Genomic DNA, 10,153 nt, shown 5'->3' with positions numbered 1-10,153 from the left:
TTCTGTTTTGAAGTGGTCTTTTGTGACTTTACTGTAAATTCTGATAATCTTTTACTATTGGAAATAATACAAGGTATGGAACTGGGAGTTCGCTTAATGTGTTGAGGAAGAGTTTCCTTAGTAGATGACCATCTCAGAGGGTTTCTCAGACTAGAGATATTTTCAGAGATGAGGACTTGACCAAGGTTGTAAAATGTGTGTGCAAGCTGCTTCCTCTCCAGTAGATTTGCTACTCAATAAACCTGTAACAGATGAGAGCAGTGCTGTTTTTCAGTTCCACACTGCTAAGGAAGTGGGATTTATAGGAGTAAGAAGCATTAAATAGTGCTTGAACCATGACTGTGGTAAATGTTAACTGGTTCTGTATAAGACCTGCTTTTCCAAAGGAACATTTCCTTTTTCTTCCTTCAGTGTCCCTGCCTCTTTAAGTGTCAAGCCTTTAAGAAATAAATGGTGTTGTAACTCTTACATGTGGAAACTCAAATAACTTCAGACTGAAGTTATTTATGAAGCAAGATGAGGAAATCGTGAGAAGGGAGAGAGCTATAGTAACTTCTTTTCTTGGCTGAAGTTTATAGCCATGTAATGATCACATTCAGTCTGAACAGATGCATGCTACACTTATTGTGTGTTTCTAAAACTGATGACTTCAGTGAATGAGCACATGTTGACTATTTAATTCTGTCTTAAGCAACTGTTCTGTAATGAGTCAGAGAATGTTTACATTCCGTGTATGTGTAGGACTTTATTTTTGCCACCTAAATCAACTCTGATTTCATATTTCTGTGTTCTGCTGATCATGTGGAAACTAGTTCATTTGTTCAAGTGCTGTAAGCATCCTCTGTTTTCCACAGCCTACTTACCATATTATCTTTTTACATACACTAAAATGATCATTTATGTGTATAAGAGTATTTTTAACTTTAACACTCTAATTCTAAAGTATTACTCACAAGCTTTTTCCATGGGGAAAAACATAAAAAAGGTACTAAAAATAAATATAATACCAGATGGCAGGTATTTTAATGTCATTTAAAGAGAGGAGTGGCAATGGTATGTGAGTTTGGTAGTCAAGGAGTCTCCCATGGTATGCCCATGGTATACATGGGTTTGTAGGTTGATTGTTCAAGTGATCTTTATTCCTTTCTCAGCCATAATCACTAAGCCTCTCCTAATGGTCCTAATGGACCAGAAACATTGCTACATCTTAGACAGACTTATTTCTAGTAATCAGCTTGATCCAGTGGAGACCAAGTGTTAAAATTAAATCTATTGAATATTTATGGTTTAGTAATTAACAGAACACATGTATTATTTGATCCAAAATAATGTTAGTGTCAAAACTTCCTAATGGTTCACTAAACTACCTAGGACGGTATGAAAATACTGTAACATCAGTAGTTTGATACTGATTTGCTCAAGAGACTTGTTCAATTCCAATATTGTGTAACATAATACTCTGTCTAAAGATAAGTAATTATATAATTGTCTTGGGACTTTGAGCACTGTCCTGTTTGAGAGATATTAATGCTCCTTTGGGAAAAAGTTCATTTCATTAATGCCTTAAGTCCTATGCATTTGATTACAGCTTTTTCCCTAAGCACAAAATGTTTTTATTTAAATATATTGATGTTTTTGTCTCATGCCTTGTGCTACTTTACTGACTTTTACTAAAAAAAAAGACATGTTTCTATTCTTTGGTAGATTTTGCAAGATGAGATCTATGAAATTGGGCTGTTGAGGGCCAATGGTTGGCATGGTGGCAAAAGGCTAATACTAGTTTCAGAATCCCAAATACAAGCAGTGCTAATAATTTGTATTGAGTAAGTAAAGAATGGAGTTTGCAAAGACCTCACTGCTGCTCTTGTTCTTCTCATTTGTTTTCCATGATGGAGAGTCAGAGGGTGCTAAATGCTGTCGAGACTGACGTTGCAGTCTGTGGCTCTGTGAGTGTTAGGACCTGTCTGTGTTACAACATCCTGTTCCAGCAATTAAAATGTTCTCTCTGTGGTCCAGTCCTGCAAACAGTTGTATTTACAGAGCTGTAAACACATACTTCAGAACTGCTCACATGTTTATGATGATAAAAAATAGGCTGTGGTTATTTACTCTGAAAATTCTTTAGGCTGTTAACTGTTCTTTCAAGTTAGTACAGAGCGATAAACATATGAGTCTGTTTAACAAAGGCCCATGTGTACATATGTTGAAAAGTGAGGGAAAGGCCTCGGTATTTAAAAAGTATCACACATTTAGTATTTAAGATGTGCCTCTCAGAAGGAGATAAAATACAAAGTATCTCTAAAACCTTACTTTTGAAATATTTTCTGCACCTGGAGTGGGTGCATTTGTATTAAAAAGAGCTTCATTATTCACTGGATGGCATAAGGAATTGGTTGTCCAGTCTCTCTTCACTTGTTAAAGTTTCTGGAGAGTAGCAGGTTGGATGAGATGCTTTTATCCAAAGAAAACATTTAAAATTACATGTTTTCAGTGAAAGCTTGGAACAAACTAGGTTGACACCTTCTACTCACAAGAGCAGCATTAAATGAAGTCATCATCTAAAAATGCAGCCACAGAATGTAGGTGGTAAGCAGTATTTGTTGTTCAAGCCTGTGGTTAGAAAATTTACAAAAACAGAACTCTGGCAGCTTTGTTAGCATGATGAATTTTATGCTGCCTTGATATGTGGTCATTTAGAATCTAAATACATTTAGAATGCATTTATTGTAAATATGTGTCTTGTCTAAAGCTGAAGAGCACAACAGCTTAATTCCAGTCATAAGTCGTAGTTGACAGAATAATGACCAGAAACCTTAAGATCCTTTCTCATTTTTCTTTTTCCAAATCTACCTGCTGAATTTTCTGGTTTTATTGCAGATATCTTCAGAAAATAATTAACCAGTTATTTCTGTAAGTGGCACATTTCACAATGACTTGGTTGACAGTCTGTAGAAAATTCTGTAAACATAGAGAGCAGCTTCTTGAAGTGGACTATGCTTTATTTTCAGGATTTACAGTAGGTTAATTTATAATGTTCTTGAACACTGAAAGTGGAAGAAGCAACAAGGTTAGCATTTTAACAGTTGCTTAATTAGGTAGTAGAAGGTAATGTATTTCAAGTAATGATGTATTTTAGTAGCTGAACATTGGAAATATATTTTTATGTCAAGCTGAGATTGGTGTGTCTTGATGGAGGCTTTCATATGGTGTGTCTTGATGGAGGCTTTCATATGCAATATTCTTTCTCGGCTGGCCTGTAGGTACTAATGGGCTGCAGTGAAATGGAATGGAATAATTTCCCTAAAGATATTTTAGTAGCAGAGGAAATAATACAAGTAAATCTCTGTAAACTAGAACAAGATTTTTTAAATCTGCAGTATTGCTACTATTGCTTTAAAAGGAGCTACAGAAAAATAGCAGAGCAGAAATTGGTTTTGAATTCATAAGTTCTAATGATAAACTGTGCTACTGTAAAATTGTATTGTGTTGTCTTTCATTACCACTCGAAGAGGAATATGAACTTTCCCAAGTCAATTTCTGACAGGAACTTCAGAGGCTCTTTTGGTAGGGAAAGTTTTGAAGTCTTTCTGAGGTCACAAAGGTCTAATATTTATTAGCTGTTTTCTCAAGGTTTTGGTTCTGTAGCAGCTGTACCTCACCAACAGTCATAGCAGGATGATTTCTGGGATTCTTAGTGGGAAGAAATCTGTTGCTGGATTGTTGGCATGCTGAGGAAGATGAGACTTAATAGTGCGTTGAGGGGATTGATAATCGGATGTGTAAAAATTTGTGTTGGTCAATTTATGGGCAAAAACTCCATAAAGCCCTTTATCAGCTGAGATGGGAAATTCAGGTCCCTTCCTACTTTATATTAGTAGTTAAGGTAACAGTATGACACTTTTCATCTAGTCTGAACTTCTGTGAAGCTTTTTATGCCAGAAAAAGCATTAGGTCTTGAAAATGGTATAAAATCTGATTATGTTTTCTCTTGATGGAATATTTCAATAGCTAGTAATCGCTCTGTAAAAAGAGCATGGGTGTATTGTGATTACAATTTGACTTCAGTTTTCACTTCTTGGAAAAGAAGAAGGGATGGCTCTGCAAAGAGGTGAGTAGTATCTTATGTTGTCCTGCTGGAATGCATTTGAATGTTAAAAAAAAAAAAAAGATGCAGTGAAGTGCATGGGTTGACTTCCTAAAACCTTGTGTTATACCTGCCTTCCTTAGTCCCATCACCGTGAGGGGGAATTTGCAATCTTCTTCTAGGAAGGAGATAAATCTCTATTACTGTTTATTTCATTGATCTCTGTACAGGTAAAATCCCTGCTTTCTTTGTACACTATTGATTGTGCTTCCAGGGTGAGTGTCATATTTTGTCACTTAACACACCACGCTAAGTTGAGATCTTGTGCTCAATCCCCTGTCCCTTATGACCTTGATCCCTTTTTCAGAGTCAGTAGTTTTTCACTCTGATGTTTTCCCAGTGTATGGCTTGTTTTCCCAGGGTATAGCTTTGTGTTCTTTTCCTGGATGTGTAACCTGAGATGTGGGTATTGAAGAATAATAGAAGTTTTGAACAGCATGCTTTATCATTTGTTGCAGAACTTCTGTGTGATGGCCCAGTTCTTTTGTTCATCAGTGTCAGCTGTTGGGTTGTCCACAAATACAATTGGCAGTGAGTTTATGCACACATACACACCTTTGAAGAAAATGTGAAATAATCTTAAACCTGGTAATGCTCCCAGAGCAGCTCTTTAAGTACTCTACTGAAATACAATTCCCCTCCATTTGTGAGGTTTTCTTACATATAGATTAGGAAAACATAATCTTACCAAAAAAATAGGTAAATGGAAAACCTCTCTAGCATATCCATTCCTACCCTGCTGGGTTTTCTTGTATTTTGCCCTGGGCAATTCAGACTGCTCTGCCTACAAATAATATGGTGACTCTCCACATCCTCCAACACTGGTGCAACATAAGGCCCTTGTGGTCCTTTGGGCTTTAATGCTGTTTCAATTCCCTAATACTAAATGAATATCAATAGCAAACATCGTTCTTCCAGAGTCCTTGTTGGGGAGCTGTCCAAATCTGCTGTTTAAAAAAGGTTGTACTTTGATTGATGATGATTAATAATGTCATCAGCTGCAAATAAACTCTGATATTTTTTTTTTCTGTCAAAATCTGTATTTAATTTGAAAGGTGCTAGTGACAATGTCTACTTGCTTTCCAGCTTGTTCTCACCAAGTTTGTATGGTATGCAGAGGAACTCTTATTTTCTGTCTCTCTGTTAAAGAATGTGGCAGGGTTCATTAGCTTTATGCTAAACCATAGGCAAAGGTAAAAAAAATTATGCATGTTTGACTATGCATTGAAAACATCTCTATAAGTTCTGTGTGATTTTGAAGCACAGAGCCCTTCATGGAATTTCACCAACAACATGCAAAAAGAAAAATGAAAAATTGAAGCTGCCTCTCCTGGCATCTCTATCCCAATTCAGATTATACTGGGGACTTCAGCTGGCATCTTCCAGCATGAGGGATCTGCAACAGGCAAATTAAAATTCTTACACTAGAGGGGTGTTGGAACTGACTCAGCTGCTTCTTGGCAGCAGTCCCTCTGCAGGTCATACCCAGTTGGCTGGAGGCATCCAGATGGACGAGTGTGTCTGTGTCTCACTGATTCCCCACTTCAGAGTCTTTCCTCCACGCCAGAGCCCCTCACCTCCCTCTCGGGAGTTCCCACAATGTAGCTTATTAGTAACCTGTGTTCTCCTTGGCTTTTGTGCACCATGTAAAAATAACAGAATGAGCCAGAGCCGGACTGTGACCTCTTCCTACATTCTTTCAAATTACTCTTAAAATTGCTTGAGCAGGGTAAATCCCTCATTGGTAGTAGCAGGGTACAAAAATTGGTTAAGAAATGGAGCTCAGCCTCCAGCTACACAGCAATTTCACCACATGCGAGTGAGACAGTTGTCAACTTCAGGTGTGGAGGATGGATGGATGGATGGACAGATGGAGGAAACATGCTGAAATGTATCAGTGTGAGCAGCAAGACTAGGGAAGTAATTCTCTTGTACTCCACATAGGTGAGGCCACACCTTGAGTACTGTGTCCAGTTTTGGGTCCCTCAATTCAAGAAAAACAATGAGGTGCTGGAGCATGTCCAGAGAAGGGCAGTGGAGCTGGAGAAGGGTCCGGAGCACAAGTCCTATGAGGAGGAGCTCAGGGAGCTGTGGCTGTTTAGCCTGGAGAAAAGGGGACTCGGGGAACCTTAGTGCTCTCTACAACCACATGGAAGGAGGCTGTAGCTGCGTGGGGATCCGCCTCTACCCCCAGGCAACCAGCGACTGGACAAAAGGACGTAGTGGTAAGCTGGGCTGGGGGAAATTTAGTTTGGACATCAGGAAAAATTCCTTCTACCTCCGATGCTTAACTGCGGATAAGACAATCTTAGTTTCTATATTCTTGAATCTTCCGGAGCCGGAGGTGATACCCTGGCTCGGGCGACCGGCGAGGGCAGCCCGAAGCGCTCCCGCTCCAGCGCTGGCGCTGCCGGCCGGGCCGAGGCCGCAGGGGGCCGGGCCAGGGCCGGGGCGGGGCCGCCACTCCCGGCGCCGTCAGAGCGGGCGGGCGCCGGAGCCGCTGGGGGTGCGGGCCGGTGGCTGCCGCGGGGCGGTGCCCGGCTAGCCGCGGCTGCGGAGGTGAGCGGTGGGCGCCGGCCGGGCGGCCGCGGAGCGGGGGGCAGCGGGAGAAGGTGCGGGGCGGGCGCCGAGCGCGGCGGGGTCGCGGCTGCGGCGGGCGGCGGCTCCGCGCCGGGCGCGCACGGCCGAGCCCCCATCTTGGGAGGGCCCGGCCCGCCGCGCTCGGCCGCCGGCGCTGTCACCGGCAGCGCTGCCCGGGCGCGCTCGGCGCTCGCCGCGGCTCGTCCTGAGCCGGGCCGGGCTGCGGCGTGCGCGTAAGCAGCGTGTGTGCAAGGGACAGCGTGTGTGCAAGGGACAGCGCGGAGACAGCGTGTGTGCAAGGGACAGCGTGTGTGCAAGGGGCAGCGCGGAGACAGCGTGTGTGCAAGGGACAGCGTGTGTGCAAGGGACAGCGTGTGTGCAAGGGACAGCGCGGAGACAGCGTGCGTGCAAGGGACAGCGTGTGTGCAAGGGACAGTGTGTGTGCAAAGGACAGCGCGGAGAGAGCCACCTCCGGGGGGACACGGGAGCGAGACAGCGAACACAGGGATGATGGTTAACCTCCCCTGATTTATTAAAGGCTGGGGTTCACGATTCCTTTCCCATGTTGAGAAGCCTTAAAAGGAAGCAGATTGTGTGTTTATTTGGTGCATATTTCAGATTTTTGCCCGTTTATTGAGCTGGAATATGGTTGTGAAATATGGTAGAAATGCCTTTGCAGTACTGATGCACCATCATCCGTCTTATGTGGGTTTGGGCAGCAGCGTTGGAGCAGCGTTAAGAATGGACTTGAAGGTTTATTCCAGTGGCATACATTTCCCCCATACCATGAGTAAAGTCTGTATATGCTGATCAAGCCCAGCTTGGATTGCAGAGACGCTAGAGGGGCTTTTGCCTGGGTGATCCAGCTTCTGTTGACAGAAGCTCTCCATCTGCAGGCCGGTATCATCCCTCTGCAGAAGCCTCTGCTGTTGAGCTTGTCTAGGCCGGTAGTAGAGACCCAGCTGGGAGGATCTTGCTGGGTTACTTCTTAAGCAACAGAGCAGGGACTCATGTTTGTCTCTGCCCTCAAACCCTAGAAAACCCTCTTGTGCTGTAAACAAGATTACTTTGCAGTTTCCCACTGCAGAACAACTGTCTGCTAACGCTTTTCACAAAAGCTCTTAATTAAAAGCTTACTAAGTTTTTCTTCCTGCTTCTCAAGATCTTAATTCAGTGGACTGCCTTGCTTCTAGGAACTCAGAGAGCACAGTATTTGCCAATTTTTTCACAAGTATCTCTGACTCTCTATGCAAATGTTAGGTGGGAGCAAATGGCGGGGGGTGCATTTGTATTTTTGGCAGGAACTTGACATTCAGTGTTCTTAAATTTAGAAGTTCTGGCACTTTCAAACTTTGAGGTGGATGTGACCTCTTTTACTCACTGTTCCCTGCTGCAGTACTAAGTTGATAGCAAATCATGATTTCAGGGCTGTTTTCAAGTGTCTGTATCTAGGCTGTATGTATTTTGCTAGATAGATGATAACTTTCCCTCTGATTTAATTTATTTTTAATGAGCTAATTTTAACTTAATCTATAGTAGGTGGTAGCTTTCAGGGAGCCATGGAGAAGCAAAGAACCCTGCCAAACTGTGGCAAAAGAACCATGTGATCTTCAGAGGGTGTTTGGCTCCCTTACTGAAGACAGTAATGACACCTCTGCAGAAACTTGCTTATTTTACATCTGTCTAATTTCCTGTCAGTTGAGACTGAAGGCTGTACCTCTTCTCAGGTAGTAGATTTTTCAGTCTTAAGATCTCAGATATATTGAGGGTTGGATGTCATGAATCGTCTCTTAGACCTGTTCAAGTCCAGTCTGATTGTACAGATGCTGTGTTAAATGGAGGTTCTCTCTGTGAACTAACTGCTAGAAGAAATGATTGCTTTGTTTCCTATATGTTCTGGTTCCTTAGTCTCTGTATTGTTATATTAGAATTAGGAAGGAAAATGAGAAGGCCAAGGATCCCCTTTCAGTTCATGTTTCCTTGTTAAGATTTAATTAGGCTTCTGGGCTGTGCTCTGCTACAGCAAATTTTAATTGCCCAATTGCTAGTGCATGAGATGCACCGTTAGAGTATAATACCTACAGAATCCCCTTTGTAGATATCTCTGTTGGAAAAACCCCCATTTCTTGACTGGATATGAAGAGCAATTGCCTTGCTTGGAGATGAAGTTTGAAACCTCTACCTGTTGTATTTGAAGAGAGATGGGAGATCAAATAATACAGGCAGCACAGCTCAGTTCTTTGCTTCTGCTTGCCACTTACCTTCCTGTTTCTTGTCTGATAAACTGAATTTCCTCTCCATTGTTGGATTATCTACCTAAATCTCAAACAGACATCCTTTGCAGAAACATTGTTGGAAAATGTTGTTGACCTTGGAAAAGGAAAGCTTTAGGGTGTATCTACTTTGTGCACATCTGTCAGACAGACGGGCATAGCCTCAAAAGTATTTAAATCACACCTATTGCTGCTTTCTCTAATACAATAATCTCTTTCCTACAGATGAAGTTGATTCTTCTGGCTCTCAGATAGAAGGAGGCATTTCCCTTTTCTGTTTTACAGGCACCTCCTGCTACCACTGCCTTCCTTCCTTTGCTTCCCATGTTCTGTTCTCTGTAGTGCTTTGCTTACTGTGGGAAGTGTCACCACGGGCTGGTGGCACGTGAGGCAAAACCAAGTGACAATCAACAAAAAGCAGGTAGACAATGAAGAGCAAATCAAGTGAAGTACAGAAAATGACAGGAACATTGTAAATTCAGGACATGACTGAGAGAAGGGTGTGTGTCTTGGCTGCACAGGGGAATGGTAGGGTCATAGTCTTTGTGGTTTGTGTCGTACACGGTAAGGCAAACACTTGAGGCTTTCCTGGCAATTGCTGCTCTGTTTTCCCTGCACCATAAACAGGTTAATGAAGTTGCATGAGCCAACACAGGTGGACATTGTGCTTCTGTCAGCCCATTGATCCAGCTACTTCTGTCTCTCACAGAGGAAAGGCAGGTGCCAGTACTACAGGCATATGTTAGCACTTCCTGAAAACAGCGTTTGAAGCTTTCAGTTAAGTGTATTCACTCAGCAAGAGGGCTGTTTCTGGACTTCCACTGAGTGTGAAATTCTTGAATTTATGAGGATTTTACCAAATATGTAATAAATAGTGAACTGGGAAATTGAAGTACCAAGGTACATCCTAACTTAGCTAAAACCATCTTGATGAGTAATGTAGTTTTTCCCTGAATTTCCAGGCAAGTTGAGATGTTTAACTTAGGCGAAGGAGATTTTCTGTCCAGCTTGTAGTATGTGACTAATGATTTCTCTGCAACAGAGGTTTGTAAAAATGCATCAGTATTCACTAAAAGTAGTCATTATGTACAGCAGTGAGATATTGCTAAGACCTTGCATGAAACCAGCAGGATATTTTCAAAAAGACATAGACATT

At 42.1% G+C, this 10,153-nt stretch overlaps 1 protein-coding gene across 4 annotated transcripts in view; it reads left to right on the top strand.

Moving 5' to 3' along the window:
• The first annotated feature begins 6,597 nt into the window (after positions 1–6,597).
• The window catches only part of INPP4A (inositol polyphosphate-4-phosphatase type I A), a 107,398-nt gene continuing 103,842 nt past the window's right edge, over positions 6,598–10,153 (top strand). The window contains exon 1 of one of the 4 annotated variants that reach the window (XM_072932395.1): positions 6,598–6,703. The gene's annotated coding sequence lies outside the window, so the exon portion shown is untranslated. The remainder of the gene's footprint in view (positions 6,704–10,153) is intronic. The other 3 variants (XM_072932430.1, XM_072932436.1, XM_072932403.1) reach the window with 3 other exon arrangements.

Source organism: Taeniopygia guttata, chromosome 1 (genome assembly GCF_048771995.1).
Source record: "Taeniopygia guttata chromosome 1, bTaeGut7.mat, whole genome shotgun sequence".
NCBI classification, from domain to species: Eukaryota; Metazoa; Chordata; class Aves; order Passeriformes; family Estrildidae; genus Taeniopygia; species Taeniopygia guttata.
The sequence above is the reverse complement of the archived record's forward strand: the minus strand, read 5'-3'. Positions and strand labels throughout refer to the sequence as shown.